General features: G+C 41.8%; 1 protein-coding gene across 3 annotated transcripts in view; it reads right to left on the reverse strand.

Moving 5' to 3' along the window:
- The window catches only part of LOC134351680 (metabotropic glutamate receptor 8-like), a 440,260-nt gene extending 428,531 nt beyond the window's left edge, over positions 1-11,729 (reverse strand). For 2 of the 3 annotated variants that reach the window (XM_063058170.1, XM_063058165.1), the window contains exon 1: positions 11,245-11,729. The gene's annotated coding sequence lies outside the window, so the exon portion shown is untranslated. The remainder of the gene's footprint in view (positions 1-11,244) is intronic. The other variant, XM_063058168.1, reaches the window with a different exon arrangement.
- Positions 11,730-12,280: the final 551 nt, after the last annotated feature.

Below are 12,280 nucleotides of genomic sequence, written 5' to 3' on the forward strand. Positions count from 1 at the left end.
TAAGCTATAGGACAAGGTGATGGAATCAGAATCTAGTGGGAAATTCAAAGAGATGGAAAAGAAAACCTTAATGTTGACAGGGCTACAGGACTAGAGCAGTGGATAAGTTTAACTTTATAGCTATGCTAAATTGCTGGTACAGACAGGATGTGTTAGACAGCCTCCTTCTGCATGCATAATGCTACAATATTTGAAGTGACAAGTTTTAACTACTTTCTTATTGTCCATTGTGCAATGATACTACCCACCTTAAACATCTTAGGATGAGATTACTTCCTAATATTAAGTTTCGATTTGATAATTTGAGAAGGAAGGAAAATTCAGCGGAAGGACTGTATAACTCCCCAAAGAACCAAACATATACTCCTTCCAAATGTTTTATATTCCTAGGTTTTGGCAGAGTGCAATAACATGGGAACATAAAATGTAGCTGTGTTTCATTACATCCTCTGCAACTTACGAAGCATATTAGATTCCAGTTTATTATCACTTAGTTACCTGATGTGAAATTTGATTTGGGACGCAGTACAGGACAAGGTATAAAATTGCTACAAACAAATAGTGCAAAAAATAATGAAGTAGTGGCTGTGAGTTCATGGACCATTCAGAAATACGATGTCAGAGAGAAAGAAGCTAGTCCTAAACTACGGACAGTCGGTTTCCCATACCTCCTCATGCATACAAGTGGTAACCCCATGCATCAGGTGAACCAGGTAAACTTACACACTTTCTTGAATCTCCTCCAGTTTTCCTTAGCTTATTCTGTTTGTGGTTAGTGTTCTCTAAAGTCACACGTGATCAAAGTTGCAATACTGCTCAGTTGTTAATGCTTTCCTTTAGAGTCAGCACCTTCTCTAGTAACAACAGCATTTACCGTCATTAGTCTGCTGCTACAACTCTGAAACGTGCCTCAAATTCTGGTCATTTGCACATCCTTATTTTCATTGCCTGACAGTCCAGTTGCTACCCTCTCAAGCTCTCGAGTCCGCTTGCCTTAAAACTCCCCAGATCTCTTTCCTCTTTTCAATTACTCATTAAAACTCAACCAGCTGTCTTCATATCTTTTACGTGGCTCCATGTCAAACTTGGTTTGATAGTGCTCTTCTGAAACACTGTAGAGTACTTTTTTAGAACACTAGCTGCACTAGACAAGATGCAGGTCGGTGTTGTTCTATAAAAAGGTATCATGACAGTCTTGCAAAATTCTGCACTAATCTCTACATTTGTCATTTTCATGGGGATGATAAGTGATTCATTAAACCATATGACTCACCTCCACTGTCTTCACATATCATCTTACACTATTTTATTTGATCCATTAGATGCAAATCATTGGATACAATTTTATACAGTCCATGAAGACTGCCACACACAAGATTTAATTTGCCAAAATTAATTCAGTCATCTTAAAGTTCAACTGATGCTTGTAACATGTTGTCAGTCCCCTATTAGAAAAGAAATAAAAACATAATATGCCAGAAATAGCCAAAAAATCTGACAATATCCAGACAGAATCCAAGCGAAGGGAAGAAAGGCTAACATTTTTAGTTGTTGACTATTTACCTCAGACTAAAGATGATTGAGCTCAAACATTAACTGTTTTTTCTTCTCCATGTATGCTGCCTATACTTCTGAACTTTCCATTTTAAAGTTCCTTGTTTTTATTTCACATTCTCAGCATCCATAAAAGCTTACTTTTGGATTATGTGCTGAGAAGAGGTTGGATTTGGTGGGTAGACAGTGGGCTTGAGCATTGATAGAGAAATATAGAATCATATCATAGTTATGACGGCAATGGAATCCACGTGAGGGATCTCAGACTGAGGCAGAAAGAGCACCTCAGCAGCTGCACCCATAACTCAGCAGCCCTATTTAGATCCACTCTGCTCACCCCACTTGGGGTAGAGGCTAGAAAAGGTGCCCAAAAGAAAACCTGCCTTGAAACCTCCTGACTGGATCACCATATGTGGTCAGAAACAAAGAGACATGACATCTGGAGCCTGGAATGTGTGCACTCTGATAAACAGTGCAACCAATGATTGACCAAAGAGGAAAACTGAGGAGATGCCCGACTGACCTAGCTGCTCCTTCTGAAACTGCTCTGGCAAATGAAGGGCAACCAATGGATGAGAAGGGTGGTTACACTTTCCTCTGAAAACGGAATACAGCTGACGAACCCAGGATCCATGGTGTTCAGTTTGCAATTAAGAACCAGCTCGTCAGTCAACTCTCTGAACTTCTCATAGTGGATGTTTCATGACAATCTGCTTGGTGCTTGCCAACAACCAGATGGCAACCATCGTGAGTTCCTATGCATCATCTCTGGACCCACATGAGTATGAATATAGGACTTCTCTGTTTACCTAGATGTGACACAGTTGAGCATCCACCAAGGAAGACAAGATAATTCTCTTAGGGGACTTCAATGCCAGAATCAGTTGAGACTTCAACCTTTGAAATAGGAAAAGAAGGCATCGGCAGCATCAACTCAAATGGAGTACTGTTTCTCACCATATGTGCTGAGCATAATCCTATCATCATAATCCTATCATCTCTTCCACCAGCGAAGAAAATCCAAGGCACCTTGGCAGCACCACCAATCTAAACAGTGACATCTCATTGATCATGCCATTGGCTGAGCTAGGGACGGCTGTAATACGAACATCACAAGGGCCATGATTGGCACAGATGACTGCTGGACAGATCTTTGCCTGACTCATTCCACTATGTCCATCAGACTCATGAAAAAGAGAAGAGATCATAAAAAGCAGACTAGGCCAGGACTAGAAATTGAAACCCTGCTTGACACTTCCACCAAACCATGCCTTCAGGCCTCATTTGGGGAAAACCTCCAACAGGAATATCTGGAGGATATTGAAGAACTCTGGGGACTGCTTCAATCCACCATCCCTTATTCCTTAAAAATATTCTTGTGTACAAGTCCTGAAAACATTAGGATAGGTTTGATGATAACAACATGGAGATAGAACAACTTAGCTTCATGTAAAGAAAGGCCTTTTGTGCCCGATAGAATGACATTGGCAGCAAGGACAAAAGAGCCAAGACAAATATCCAGTGCAGAGTGAGGGTGCTAAAGAATTCTTGGTTGACTGAGGAAGCCCTAGAAATCCAGGGACTGGCAAACTCTGGTGACACAACAGGCTTCCGCAGTGCCAACAAAGTAGTCTGCAATCCAAGTCACTTTGGATTAAACCCCTTCCACTCAAATGATGGGACGAACTTGTTAAAGTATCAGAAGGATATCATCGATCAATGGAGAGAGCTCTTTCAAGAATTTCTTAACTGCAACATTGCTGCTGAACCAACAGTTACTAACCAAATCTGCCAGACACCTGTGAACCTTGTCAACCTCTCCCAGTATGAAAGAGATCCGTGATGCATCAGGACCCTGAAAAGCAACAAAGCTACTAGTCCTGACAGGATCCCAGTAGAGATCCTTAAGGAAGGTGGACCAGCAGTCCTGCACCACATACATGCCTTGCTCCTGAAGGACTAGGAAAAGGAGCAGTTGCCCTCGGAGTTCAAGGATGCTCTAGTAGTGATCATATTCAGAAAGGGAGACCAAGCAGATTGTGACAATTACAGCGACATTTCCCTCCTGCCAAAGACAGGTAAAATACTTGCATGTATCCTCACCAACAACCTCCTTCCATTATCTGAAGAAGTACTCCCTGAATCTCAGTGTGGTTTCCACTCAACTAGAGGTACACAGACATGAGCTTCACAGCATGCCAATTACAGAAAGAATGCAATGAACAAAGGCAACCCTTGTACTTGGCTTTCATAGATTTGACAAAAGCATTTGATACAGTAGACTGCCAAGCTCTTTGGTGTATGCTATCAAGACGTGACTGTCCTGACAAGTACTTATGATACAGACGCTACTGCATGATGACACGTCAGCCACAGTACTCAGCAATAGTGATGCTGAATCAGAACCCTACACTGTCTAGTCAGGGGGCAAACATTGTGCCCACCTTATTTACCATCTTCATTGGCCAAGACCTGCCACAGGGAATCCCAATCAAGTATAGAATGAACAACAGACTTTTCAACCTCAACCATGTTCGTGCCAAGAACAAGATCAGCACCACCTCCACTATGGAGCTTTAGTATGCAGATGACAAAGCTATCACCACACACTTTGAAGAAGACATCTACTGTATCCTGAATGCCTTTGCCAAGGCATATAGAGCTCTGGGTCTTGTGATGAATATAAAAAACACAGGTCCTATATCAACCATTGCCAAATCAGCCATTTATCCAGCCCTCCATAAAAGTTCATGCTATCACCCTTGAAAATTTAGACCACTTTTCCTACCTTGGTATCATTCTCTCCTCAAAAACAGAATTTAACTCAGAGATCAACCACCACATGAATAGTGTTAGTGGAGCCTATGCAAGATTAAGGAAAAGAGTCTTTGAAGACTGCACCCTACAGGTCCAAACAAAGTTTTTATTCTATAAAGCAGGTATCCTTCCTATGTTGCTGTATGGAGCTGAATCATGGAACACCTACAGTAGACACCTGAAAGACGTAAAGCAATACCACCAAAAAAAACCTTACAAAAGATTTTGAGGAACAGCTGGAAGGACAGATGCACTAGCGTACTGGAGGAGGCCAACATGAACGGCATTTCCATCATGATAAAGCAACACCAACTCCAAAGGATAGGTTATGTCTTTCAGATGTCTAACTCATGTCTCCCTAAACGGATCCTTTACTCCCAGATGTAGGAAGGTCAGCCAGATCTTGGTGGGTAAAGGAAATGCTTCAAAGATAACATGGAAGTCAGGCTGAAGAAATTCAGCATTACATCTAAAACCTGGAAAGGCATTGCACTCAATAGATGCACTTGGAGGAACTCTATTGGTTGCAATAGATGCACTCCATATAACCATATAACAATTACCGCACAGAAACAGGCCATCTCGGCCTTTCTAGTCCATGCCGAATGCTTACTCTCACCTAGTCCCACTGACCTGCACTCAGCCCATAACCATCCATTCCTTTTCTGTCCATATAGCTATCCAAATTTACTTTAAATGACAATATCGAAACTGCCCCTGCCACTTCTGCTGGAAGCTCGTTCCACACAGCTACCACCCTCTGAGTAAAGAAGTTCTCCTTCATGTTACCCCTAAACTTTTGCCCCCTAAATCTCAACTCACTCGGAGGAAATCTGTTCAAGAGGGAGCTATGCTACGTGACAGCAACCTCCGCTGTGCTGCAGAGAACAAGCAGCGGTAGTCAAAAGAGAGAATAAATGACCGAAAGACCCAGTCACTTACTTGTCCACACTGCATCAGGATATGTGGATTCTGAATTGGCCCCTACAATGACCTGAGAACTCACCAATAGACAAACCATGAGAAGAACATCTTATGCAACTCAAGTGATCACACTACTGCTGCATGAAGGACACAACTGTTGTTAACAGAATCTCATATGGTGATGAGGAGGTGTTCAGGAGTGAGATAGATCAACTGGATCAATGGTGTTACAACAATGACCTTGCTGTCAACAACAGTAAGACCAAAGAATTGATTGTGGACTTCTGGAAGGAGAAATTGAAGAAACACATACCAGTCCTCATCAAGGGATCAGCAGTGGAAAGGGTGAAGAGTTTCAAGTTCCCGGGTGTTAACATGTATGAAGATATATCCTGGGTCTGTTAAATTGGTGCAAATAGCTGTATTCCCTTAGGAGTTTGAGGAGGTTTGGTGTGTCACCAAAGATGCTAGCAAATATATATATTTTTTTTAATTGATTTGTTTATTTATTTATTTATTATTGTACATTATAGTATGTTTATCTATTGCACTGTACTACTGCTGCAAAACAACAAATTTTATGACATATGTCAGTAATATTGTAATGGTATTGGGTTAGCTGACTGCAAATTTCAAAACTCAAATGAAGGCTTAGGCTCTATCTGATATAAATAGCCAAGGATACCCTTATTAAAGGGAGGTTATACTGTGACTACCTTCTCTTCAAATCGAAATCACTTCCCCATTTATCCTCCATGGCTGAATACCCATTAGTTGAGCAGTGGATATCTCCCCTATCAAGGAGGAGATACTTCCAGCTAACAAAGTAGTTTAAACCTAGTTTATTTGTCTTTAGCAACACCCATTTAAATTAAAACAACATTCTTAAAGCTCATTTAAAATGCTGAGGATCTCTATCTTATAAAATATTTGCAAATTACAAACCATTTCTAAAACACAAAGGATTTCCAAAACATAAGTACAGTTCCTGAAACATAGAGACATGAGTGTAGATGAACTAGTCATCCATTGCAGAAATCAAAGGCTTGGGAATTAATTCTATTTCACCCCATCTTTCTGTCATTCTTCTTGATCTTTCTGGACCATTCCTAAAAAGCGTAAAGTACTGTCTAAATTTATGCAGTTTATCTCCCACTTGGGTGACGTGTAATATTTTTTGGATTCCTTTTAACACAAATATGTTAAAAACTTCTGGTGACAGAGATTCCAGGTATCCATAATTAATGCTGTAAATTTTCTCTTGGTGTACATAAACATTCCTGCTCATTAATAAATCTGCTTTTGATATGCTAAATGATAATACCTATCTGGTCTACAAGCTTCCTTGAACTAAATAACTTAGACTGTATTGTCTAGTTTGAAACAAGCCAAATTAAATAATCCATTATCTTACTCTGCACCTCTTCAGCAAGAAATGCATGTGCTGAAGGGCCAGCAAGTCTGTGACTCTATAGACAGTCTCTCAGAAGTGTGTTTAAACTTCAAGCTGATTACTGCTTTCTGTTTATATTAAGAACCGAATATTGGCTCCTGTTTACAACAAGCAGCTACACAAAGAATGTGGTTGGAATTTTAAATTATTCAAAAACAACACTTTGATCTTTAGAAGTGTCAGCTGTTAGTGTTTAGAAAGCTGAGCTTGGAAAAAACACAAGGCCCACTGGACATTGAATAACAATCACAATCTTGAACCTGATTCTGATTCTGAGATTATTAACTCATTCAGGTATGTACCAGCTCTTTGGAGAGTGACCCTATCAGATACAATCTCTTATTCTTTTCATTTGGTCCTGTAAACGATTTTCCTACAGATTTCTGCAAATCCTTCTTGAAATCCCTGACATTGTTTATCAACCATCTTAACAGTGTGTTCCAGAATGCAGTTGGTCTTTCAATTCTGGATCTGTTCTCTTTACTATTTTAAACCTGTATCTGCTGGCTATTGAAACATGTACTAATGAGACCGACTTTCTTCTATTTACACTTTATAAACCCATGGTGATCCAATACACCTCATTCAAATCACTTCTAGATATTTGACTGAAACAATAGCCACCCTGACTTCGATATTTTAGTATGTAAACTGAAATCAAATATTATCTGTGTAATTAGTTAAAATTATTCCTATAGATTGTGTGTTGAAAATAACTCATTGTATTTTATAGGGTCATGAGGAAATTCAACGCTGCTGGAAAAACTGTGGGAAGATGCGGTTCTCATTTCTACCATCAAGAAGGAGGTACAGGGGCCTGAAGACACATACTCAACATTGCAGGAACAACTTCTTCCCCTCTGCCATCAGATTTCTGAATGGAGAATTAACCCATGAACACCACCTCATTATTTTTGTTCTCTTTTGGCATTACGTACTTATTTTTATATGTATATATTTCTTATTGTCATTTATAGTTTTAAAAATGTATTAATTATTGCAATGTACTGCTGTGGCAAAATAACAAATTTCACGACATATGCCGGTGGCATTCAACTTGATTCTAATTCTGATTGTTTTCGAGTGGTGGATGGGAAATAAGCACATAATAAGCTACGACGGGGAACGGAATCATAGAGCTAAACAGTCAGTGTACGAGCCCTTGCAAAATGAAGTGGGACAAAGGTCCTTTTCCCTTTGAGGGCATTTGAAGAAAACAGTTGCAGAGGGTTAAGGGGTGGTGCAGAAGATACTATGTAATAAGAGGTGGCCATTTCCAAGAAGGACGCGGTTTGGCGGCGGTGACTGAGTTCGGGTACAGATATCATTTAAGAAGAGCTTCATGGAATAAATGTAAGCAGTGCTTTTGGAACAAAGAGGATCCCAGAAGGATCGTGAAATAATGGAAAATAGCCTCAATATTGGGCAGCGTGTCACCAAATTCACATTGCCTCTGTGTTTGAAGGTGGACAATAACTAGAAATTGTTGTGAGGGAGGTTAAAACGTGACGTGTATTTTTGTCAATGAACACCAACGAGCGCCACTGGGATTGGGACTGGAATCGGTTAACACACGCTGTAGGCGGAGTCGGGTCGACTGTTGCCTCAAAGGCGGAAAGGACGGCCCATACATTGTAAAATTATCACTGGCTGCTGTGGAATCCGGGCATCGTTTCCTTACGGGCGGATGTTTCATGAAAATAATACGAGGGCAGTTGTCTGGTTTTCCAGGCCATTGTGAATGGACAAGGGGGCCTATATCAAAAGTTTATTTCAACAAGTGTTGCTTGGGTATTTTAGGTGGTTTTGGAAACGGGCTTGATCTACTTTGTAAAGTCAAGGAGCTTCACTCTCTCATTACAGAAGGACTAGCGTTTTCTAAATTGTTCAAAGGCCAAAAAAAAGGTTTAAAAGATAAAAACACAATCAACTCTAACAAGTTAATGTGGCTACTTTGACAACCAAAGGTTTGAAAAGTGCAAACGAGGCTTCAGTAAAATAAGAGATAGGACTTCGTGATTAGGCAAGCAGAAAGGGAAGGGACAGATCTAATCACACAAATCTTCAATCTACACATACAACGGAGATCATCCCGAGAACTGACTCGCACTACCACATCACAGAACAAACTGTTTTGGGGAGGAGGATACACAGCATTCGGATTTATTCCTCAACACGGACTGTCGCTTTGCATTTATAAGTGCCAGCAACTCTTGTGAATTGTATTCAAATGACTCTCGCAGTCTGGTCTTCAATCAAAGTGCGGCGTTAATTTCCGCTCGGAATTTGGATGCACTATCGACTGCCTCCACAAATATCCAATTCTGCGGGAGGTGGATAGAGGGCCCCAAAGCAAAATATGTGATTTGAAAACATATCATGAATTATAAATGGATCACCGTATTCAATCAAGAGTGAGAATGACTCACTGTACATTTCAGCATAACACTGTGAAAGGAGCTTACAATATTAAATAAAGACTTGTTCATGGCTTGAGAACTAACAGAGTTAATTGAGCACTTAGGCACCAGGTGCGTAGCGAGCAGGTCACAAAATCATACCCAAGCGCAAGAGCCTGAGAGAGAGGATCGTGAGGGCCGGGCGTGCCACGTTTAATAAGGCCTGCCCTGATACTTGCCTGCCTTTCCCCAGTTCCAGCATGTTATTCCCGTTCTCCCAGGCAACCTGTGGCCCAGATTTCGTTCCTTTCCCTTTGGGTCTAAGGAAGTGGGTCCAAGCTCCACTCGGCTACTTTAACACAAAGTGCAAGTTGTCCCCCACCCCGCAAGTTGTGATTGGAAATAGAGCGGCACAAGACTCGGTTTAAGGCGCAGACTGGCTCTCGGTTGATACAAAATGTACTAGCCACCACTGATACATGGATACCGAGGGTATCCATTTTCTTGGTGCATTTGATGCCGTGCTGTAGGGAATTATTCGCCGTCAGAATGCTACTCTATACTCTAGAGGGTGCGAAACGCCATATTGTTGCGTGAAATAACAATGGGCATCCCTGGCCATAATCTGCAGGACAGACAACATATCTGGTGAGCGAAACAGGTCTTTTATCAGTGCTTAAATAAGTTCATCAGTGCTTCAAGCTTCTATCTAAGAATTCCAACATCTGCACGCTTTTGCTTCCACGTGTATAGCATGTTCCGTGATCTCCTACCAATAGCTATCTGACCCGGAGAGTACAGGCATGTCAATGTGTTGGAAAGCGGCTGGGCACATTGGGCAGGGTGGGGAGAGTGATTGGGACGTTGGAGAAGGATGGTGGGCTGGGAAGGAGGTTGTTGTAGAAGCAAACATTGGTAATTAAGTGGCTCGATCCACATTGCCAACAAAGGCATGCCCACTCTACCAAGCCAATTTCATTGCAGTGTTTGAATTAATACTTCCTGCGTCTTTGGTACACGTCGTTCTCTTCCTGTGCCGCAACATACAACCGATTAGAAACTGCACAGAATGGGGCGAGCAAGGTGGCAAGTTCTTGAAAGCGAAAAAGCGAGTAGGTTCGGAAATGGCAATAAACCCGGTCCTCTACTGATGACTAGTCGAGCTCACACCATTGCTACCTTCGTGATGTTTCGCTATACAGCTTACATGTAGAGGTGATATTTCATATTCCTACTCTTACTTTGACGATATGCGCTCCTCGTACTAATTATCTGATCATTTTCGCGCTGTTGCCATTTATCATTTGGTGCGCTTGGTGCGCGAATGGTGTCCGCTGGAAATGAAAGTGAAAAGCCAAATCTACCCCCAAGTGCTGAAGCTTGCTGGCGTTAGTATCAAAACTCAGCGATAGATTCTGAATTCAGCAAAATCAGAGCCTCCGTGGACTGGGTCTGTGGCAGGTGTTTGAATAGTAATGAAAACTTCATGTAAAAGAATACGTTTCCAAGCTAGACGTAGAGTATGAAGAATGGCGAGGGCCATTTCAAACATTTTAAGCAAGGCAACTGTATATACTTTTGCTAAGCCAAAATAAAAGTATCGTTCTGTAAGCGGTGTCCAATAGGGTTACACTCGACTGAAAGTTCGGGTTATTGGTATGCATTGGAGATAATTACGTGTCATGTTCCTCTTTAAGTATTTAACTGGAAGGATGAAAATTCTCCTGACACACTTTCTGATCTGATGAAGAAGACTTGCATGAGAGTAATGGTGTGACTGTGAACGGTATTTAGCTTGCTGCTCAGCCGGTACATTGCAACAATCGTACAGATACACGTGTGCGTTCTGCAACGATGAGGCAAAGGCAAATCACTGAGTGAGAAAACCAATAACCATACAGTCGGACTTGTTTTGAATGCAGAGTACAGTATCTACACTTACAGCACCGGAAATCCAAAAATGCAATCACCACTATAAACAGGAGGCTGAGTCCCGATCTAGTCATCTGCGTGTCTATTCCCTATAAAGTGCGAAATAGAAACCTATTAAGTGCCAATGAGTCCCCTGCTTCAGATAATCCCCTATAATCGATTTACCTGCTCCCGCGGCGCGCTATGCCATTTTCGTGGCTGGAGGAGGAGCTGGCCGTGGTGCTGAAGCGTGGTTTCTCATGAACGAAGCGCTCCAGTCAGTCTGTACCAGGAAATATCGCCTGTCCCGAACTCTGCACCGCAAGATGTTCCGAGATGTGCTCGCAATCCCATCAAAGGCTCAGGCAGGCAAGGAGCTGGAGCTTCGGAGAGCGGAGCTCTCTATATGGTCTCGGTCCGTTAACCCGACCAACCGAGTAGAGATGAGGGGGAGGGTCATGGGTGAGTTAGGAGCCGAGCCTGCTCAAAGCTGCTCAGCGCATCGCGATTCCTCGTGCCTCTGTACAGTGGATACGGGCAATAACACTGGGTTGCAAGGAATCTGATAGCAAGTGGTAGGAAGGATAAAATATTTGACTCACCAGGAATGCTAATGAATTCCACAGTGAGGTGATCCTATCAGGTATGCTGATGCATTAAACGTGACAAAACGCCATCACTATATAAACAGGTGCTTAGAACCGGACAGTGGTTCATTGGACCTTGGCAGGAGATGAAAAAAAGAGCTATCCCACTATATTAACTTAAATAGAATTATAATTTGTGCAAGAGATGTACTGCCATCAAGAACCATTAAAATCATATTATGCAGTCAGCGGTATGAAATTGAAGTCATTGTGAAAAGGTATATTTATTAAAACCGAAATCGCTGTGATTAATGGCCATTTCTGGAACTCCAGATTAAAACTGTTATTTCTATTTTATAAAGTACCACCAGTCCTCTCACAGCGCACAAATTCGCTAGGAATCACGTTCATCCTTTACAAAGTTCAAATTGAACGCGTACAGTATTACTTTTTGAGCTAATAGGGACGTCACCGGTTTATTTCTTCTATAAACACTCGTGATGCAGTTTCGACCAGAAACATGGACAATTCTCGTCACCCACATTCCCCCGCCTCCCCCTCCCCCCCACCACACCTCGCAGATGCCGCTCCGTCCGCTGCGTTCCTCCGGCTTCTTAGGGTTCGTTGCTCCGGAT

The sequence above is a fragment of the Mobula hypostoma genome, chromosome 9 (genome assembly GCF_963921235.1).
Source record: "Mobula hypostoma chromosome 9, sMobHyp1.1, whole genome shotgun sequence".
Classification (NCBI taxonomy): Eukaryota; Metazoa; Chordata; class Chondrichthyes; order Myliobatiformes; family Myliobatidae; genus Mobula; species Mobula hypostoma.